The following is a 6871-nucleotide window of genomic DNA, read 5'->3' on the forward strand; positions in this document are numbered from 1 at the left end:
TTAGAAAGCTAATATATTTAGTAAGGTCAAGTGATCAGAATGCATGGGTGAAGGCCGCTTCCGATCAGTAATATTAATGCATAATTAATATTACACCATAATCTTGACTGAACCCTTCGGGTCACACCCAAGCAACTAACGAACCGAAGCGACGAATTAATTAGGAATTCATTAATAAGTCGAATGAGTAATTAATATTTAGACGTCGGAAATTCGAGCTTGGAGCGTTGAAAGTCGAGTCGAAAATAGTAAAAGACGAGACGTGAAAAGTAATAATAAATCAACAATGACCGAAATACCCCTAGCGTTAGTAAAACCGAGTGCTAGTAGGGGCGCGGAAAAAAGCTAGCAACCCTCACCAAGTGTGCATGGCAATGCTAGCATGTGGCAGCTAGCAACTCGCACACTTGGTGCGTGGCTTGCTAGGCCGTGGCAGCTAGCAGCCCACGCTTTTGTGCGCAAGTGAGGTGGGCCAAAGCCTCACAACCACCCCATGGCAGCCCACAAGGAAACCATGGGTGCCCAAGTGAGCTGCCATGTGGCGCAACTCAAATAGAGGAGAAGAAAGGGAGGTGGCCGGTTATGGGAGCATAAGTGGGGGGCAATTTTGGTCCCCCCCTCTTCCAAGTGGTCCTCACCTACTCCTCCTTGTATGCTTGCCACTTGTTGATTTATTACTAGTTTGATTATTAATTTTATTTTAGATTTAAAATAAATGGGAAAATCAAATTCTCCCACATTGATAGGAGAGCTTTTCACACTCATGCATTTCCCTATAAATACCCAAGTTGGGGTATTGGGAAAAGAACTTGAGTAAGAGTTGAAAAAGGCATCAACATTGTGAAAACCTTTGAACTCATTAATTACTCGGGTTTTGGTCGAGCCTTGCTAACCCCAAAGCATTGGACCGTTTTCGGTGGTCGAGTAGTGGGTGGACTATCGTTGGAGGCCGTTGTAATTTCAAGGCTTTCTTTCGAAGTAAGAGCCCCTTCCGATCGGGCGAAGCACGGTCCAAAGGTAATCGTTTTATCTTAATCTTGTGATTAATTTAACTTTGTTTATGGTTTTATTTATTGCGAGTGCGGTCTTGTTTTTGGGTTTGTTTTTGTGGTGAGTATGACTCACTAAACCCCAACATTCAAAACTTTCAGTTCAAGTCTGCTCTTGAAATATATTCGGTAACTCAGAGTTCGAGTCTGCTCTTGAAATATATTCGGTAACTCATAATTGATCTCATAAGCCAATTCCTTCCCGAAGAAGGTTTTCTGAAGTTCAAGAGACATAGTGGCTAGCATAACGCACTTGACATCCCGATCGGCCACTTGCTATCGGTTAAGGGCAGCCTGAGTTACCTCCTCATTGTGAGCCTCGGGCATTTCCTCATCAAGGACATACTCTTTCTGTTCTTGCATAAGAACGATGTGCAGATTCCTTTGCCAATCAAGGAAATTGGTCCCATTCAACTTCTCCTTATCGAGAATAGAGCGTAATGAAAACTGTTGTTTGAGTTGTTCGAAGACATGATTCTACAATTGAAAGAATTTAAAATGAAAAACCATTTAAAAATACTTAAATAAGATTGAATTTAATTCATGCATATTTCAATACTTATTTAACGTCTTATTTACACACAATATTGTCCCCATTTTGTGAAAATAAGGCGATTCCTAGAACCAAGGGATCAACAAGTAATTTAGGCATGCTTTGGCTTGTCCTAACACTTGTTATCCCAAGGTAAGCATTACCTTGCTAATGGCTCCAAGCCATTCTTTGTTAGATAATCATCTCATCCAATGCATCTTGACGATGTATCTCTTTTTCCACGGCATGTGAGGACTCCTCACTCATACCGATGAGTTCAACCAAAATCATCTTGCACACACGGTGCGCCTCACCAACCTCAAAGTAGTATTGGTGCCTCGCTTTGGCGTAGCCCACCATAACACCCATTCGGTTTGCAAGTGTTGTTTTGGAAAGGCAAGTTTTAACTCAATATTATTAAGGACCTAGGATTTCTATGATGGTTAATTTAAGTGAACTTAACAAATCATCACAACATTTTGAAAACCTACACATGCATCTAACATATCATTCATATATAAACACAAGCATAAATATATAAAGCATAAGAATAAGATGCATATTGGCAACTAGCATGACCCTTTGAATTCTTCAAGTCTTCAAAAGGTCTTCTCTTGCATCTTCATGGATTTGCCTTCCAAGAACCTCCGTCTTCAAGACTTAACCAAATTATTTAACTACTAGTATCTACGACTAGGATTAATATAAATATTAAGGTACAAAAATACTCCACGGTACGTAGACCGTATTTAGATTTACAAAAATACATCACGGAACGCAGTCCGTATTTTCTATCCTAATCGGGTCCCACTAGTTGCCATTTCATAAAACCTGTGAGAGAATATACATTCCATTCATCCATTCACTATATGTGAATGGTCCATGCATTTTACAACAAGAAAGTAATAATGCATTAAACACGCGCGCGCACTAGTAACTAATCTAGGTGGTTAATCCGATTAACACGCCTAATTAAAATTAGTCAAAGTTGTTTAACCGATTAAGTAACTGACGTAATTAATAATTAAATCTCCCACTAAATCCCGCATCCAACTTAATTAATCCAATTAATTAAGCCAGTAGAACCCAAAATTGTCAAAATAAATTTTGCCAATGTCGTTCATAACCGAGGTCTAGCCTCCAAAATTTTTATTAAAGTAAACAAAATTAATTAAAAAAAATATAACAGAAAAAATTGCAAAATATCATTGCCAAAATACATGTGGTAATTAAGGGGTGGTGCACATGGTCGTGACTCATGCCAAGAATCACAACCATAGCTTAGAATACAGCATACGCTTCGACTCTTCCACAGGGCGTGCAAGAACGTGAGCCACGGGGCCACACAAGCTTGCTAGCCATGCGCACCATGCCGCAAGCATGACATAGCCCCCAAACATGACGTCTGCACCAAGCCCACGCACATGATGCTCGTGTATCACTATCGCACTAAGGCCGCACCACAGCTCGGCTGTGTGCTGCGCTACGCACGCACACATGCACGCACGCAGCACTGCCGCAGCGTGCTGCTGCTGCGTTGCTGCTGTGGCTGTGCGCACTAGCCACGCTCATGGCTGCACGCAACATCGTTTATTTTTAAAATCATAATATCGGAGCCTCGCTCTTAATTTTTAAAATCATAATATATTTCAAGGTATTTTTATGGCTTAATTTTTCTGGTTATAAGTTGCTAATAAGCGTTTTGACAAATAATTTTAAGTCTTTCTAACCTTGAAAATTCATTGCATATTTATGGTGGTTATGTAATTGGTTCAATACATATTTTATATGCTTTTTTAAACCTATTTAGGCATGATTACTTGGTTGTAATTTGTGTTTGAAAGCTTGGTTTTATTTTTCACATAATTGAAAATTAATTGCATTAAGTTTGAAATTGTTGTTCTTTGAGGCTTCCAAGTACTAAAGATTCAATCTTTAATTATGTTAAGTGATTGAAACTTTGAGTTACTAAATTCCATGAATTTTTTGTTGAACTTTGTTAATTTAATCATTTTTTAGTTGATCGGATTCATAAAGTTTGAAACTTGTGATAGAAATTTGTTTATCTTCATATTGGAAGATATAATTTTTCAAAGATTCACAAGTATTAAAGTTGGAATCTTTATTGAAATGATGTTAATTTTTCCAACTCCCTTTTATTTTGTCAAAACTCAAGATTAATTTAAATTAATTAAATTAATAGTGAGTAATTTCCTTCTTATTTTTGTTGCACCAAGTTAAACCAATTTTATTAAAGAATGGTTCTTGGAATAATTTTGGTTTTATGCACTTGGATTAATTTATTTAATTTGGACTTGTTATAATTATCATTTTTCCTCAAAATTAATTGATTCTAAAATTAATTTAGTAATTGATTAAATATGTCACACAAAGTCGGGATTTTTCCCGAAGCATGAGCATCAAATCGAGGCCTAAGAGCCCCTAGCATGCTCTCGGCCAGCCGGGTTGCTCACGCAACCCACATGGAGCTACCGAGGCTGCTAGGAGCCTCGAAATGGTGCACATGCTCGTGGTGGCTGCTGCACGTGCAGCCCTAGGCGCACCATGGTAGCCTTGTGGTTTGCCGTGAGTAAGCCGCCTAGGGTGCTTGCATTTGAGCTTACTTGAGGATTGTTTTTTGTGCATAGCTTGGTACATCATTAAGAGGAATGTGCGTAGACATTGCTTGTGAAGCAATGTGGTGTAATGAGATCGTGCGAGTTGTGAGCACTCCAAATCTTAGTGCTAGGCACTTGGATATTTTGGACTACGTAAAGTTTTGTTTTTTCCGTTTTAATTATTTTATTATTCTCATTTGGTTTTAATTATTTTAATAAATTTTTAGAGGCTAGGCCTCGATTTTTATGAGCGGCGTTTGCAAAATTTATTTTGGCAAATAATTGGGTTTTACCGGCTTAATTAATTGGATTAATTGAGTTGGATGCGGAATTTAGTGAGAGCTTCAAATATTAATTGTGCTTATTTACATAATCGGTTAAAACAACTTTGAGCAGTTTTAATTAGGCGTGTTAATTGGATTAACCACTTAGATTAGTTACTAGTTATCGCGTGTTTATGCATTGTTACTTGTTTATTTTTGTAATATGCATGGGCCGTTCACAAATAGTGAATGGATGAATGGAATGTATATTCTCTCACAGGTTCTATAAAAATGGCAACTAGTGGGGCCCAATTAGGATGGAAAATACGGACTGCGATCCATGATGTATTTTTGTAAATCTAAATACGGTCTACATACCGTGAGTATTTTTGTACTTTAATATTTAGATTAGTCCTAGTCGTAGATACTAGTAGTTGCATTTATTTTGGTCAAGTCTTGGAAGACGAAGCCATGAATTTGCAAATGAAGACCTTTTGAAGATTTGAAAATCTCAAGAGGTCATGCTAGTTGCCAAATGCATCTCTATTTATGTTTTTCGATATATATATGTTTATGTATATGAATTATATGTTAGATGCATGTTCAGGATTTCGAATGTTGTGATATTTAATTAAGTTCACTTAAATCAACCAACATAGAAACCCTAGGTCCCTAATTATTTAGTAAACTTGTCATTCCTAAACAACACTTACCAACCGAACGAGGGTAGTGGTGGGCTACGCAAAAGCGAGGCATCACTACTAAACGTAAGGCATACCAGGTATGCAAATTGGTTTTGGTTGTACCCAACGATATGAGTGATGGAGATTAAACATGTGACAAAGTGAATAAATTGTTGAGAGAGCATTTGATGCGACGATTTATTCAACCAAGAGCGGCTTGGAGCCATTAGCAAAGCGTTGCTTACCTTAGGATATTGAGTGTTAAGACAAGCCAAAGCATGCTTAACCACTCTTTGTTTCTTCGGATCTTGGAATCGACTTATTCTCGTCAAATGGAGACAAATTTCACGCATGGATAAGACATTTAATAAGATTGAAAATTTTCATGAATACCTTTTAATTTTCAAACTTATTATGTTATTTACTTGATAAATGGTTTTACTTTGCACATATATTTGTAGAATTCCAAATCAAATTGTATTGTTTTCCATGATTAGTAAATGAAATCTTTGAGAATGGTTCTTAAAGAAAAATAAAGCATTTATAAAAGACAATTCTCATAAATGACTTTTAAGGACGGTTGGACATCATGTATTCAAAATACTAGGTAATTTTGATAAAACATTAAGTATTGAGTTGCAAACTCAAATTGTCAATATTGACAACCAACATATCTTTTCGTTTAATACATAGATGTGTATGACTCATTGATATAGTAATTCGAACGTGAATTAAAGGAAAAGATGGAACTTTGTTTTACGACGCATTAGATGCTTAATTATGCCTAACAAAGTATAAAAGTCAAAGACTCTTTAAGAAATGGTTCTTAAAGATTATGAGATAAAGTATGATAAGAAATATAGGAAACGAGGAACAAAGATAAGGAATGAGATTTCATTTTACTAAAGAATTCATGTTATTGAAGTTAACTTAGCAACTCATTATCTTCACAAAGTATCGGATACTGCTTGAGTGTTCCACTTTGAAAGTGACCTCAAACTATTGAAGATAAGCTAATTTATCGACTTACAAGCTTAGAATGAAGCAAGTGGTGCTACATCAGTTTTAAGGTCGTATGCGTTTTTTAAAGACCTTAAAGCTAAGGCTGGAACAAATAAATGGTGATTGTGTTCCATAATCAACAACTAATCTGTTTACACACGGAATGACTCACATTCAAAGCCATGAGCAATATTTGCAAATTTATTTGAATGGTGTGGTTGTCTAAACCATGAGTCAAGAATGCTTGATTATAGACAAACATCATCTTAACATGATAAATTAGAAAAAGCTCAAAGTCATGGGCATGATTTGCGTTCCGAACATCTTTAGCAATGTCACATCGACAAGAAAGTACTCAAGGCTCTATTAGATAGGCTCTTGATAGATGATCGATTTAGAATCGTTCTAAGACAAGCAAGTCTTACTTGTTGAAACTGACAAAGTAAAGAGCTATTATTCTCGGTATAGACAATTGACTCCGAAAGCTAAAGAGAATTCATTTACTTCAACGTTTCACAAAGAATTTGAAAGAATATGGCTATATTCATCAAACGTGAACAAACTTGACCTTGAATAATTCAAAGAGTTTAGTGAAGTACATAATCAACTTGGCAAGATATTAAAACGTCTAGATTAGATCGAGTGATGTTTGCTTGAGCCAAGCGTGACTATCACAAAGTTATGAAATTGAAATAATTCCACAAAGAATATAGTGTGTCTTCAC

The sequence above is a fragment of the Chenopodium quinoa genome, unplaced genomic scaffold, assembly GCF_001683475.1.
Source record: "Chenopodium quinoa cultivar QQ74 unplaced genomic scaffold, ASM168347v1, whole genome shotgun sequence".
NCBI lineage: Eukaryota > Viridiplantae > Streptophyta > Magnoliopsida > Caryophyllales > Amaranthaceae > Chenopodium > Chenopodium quinoa.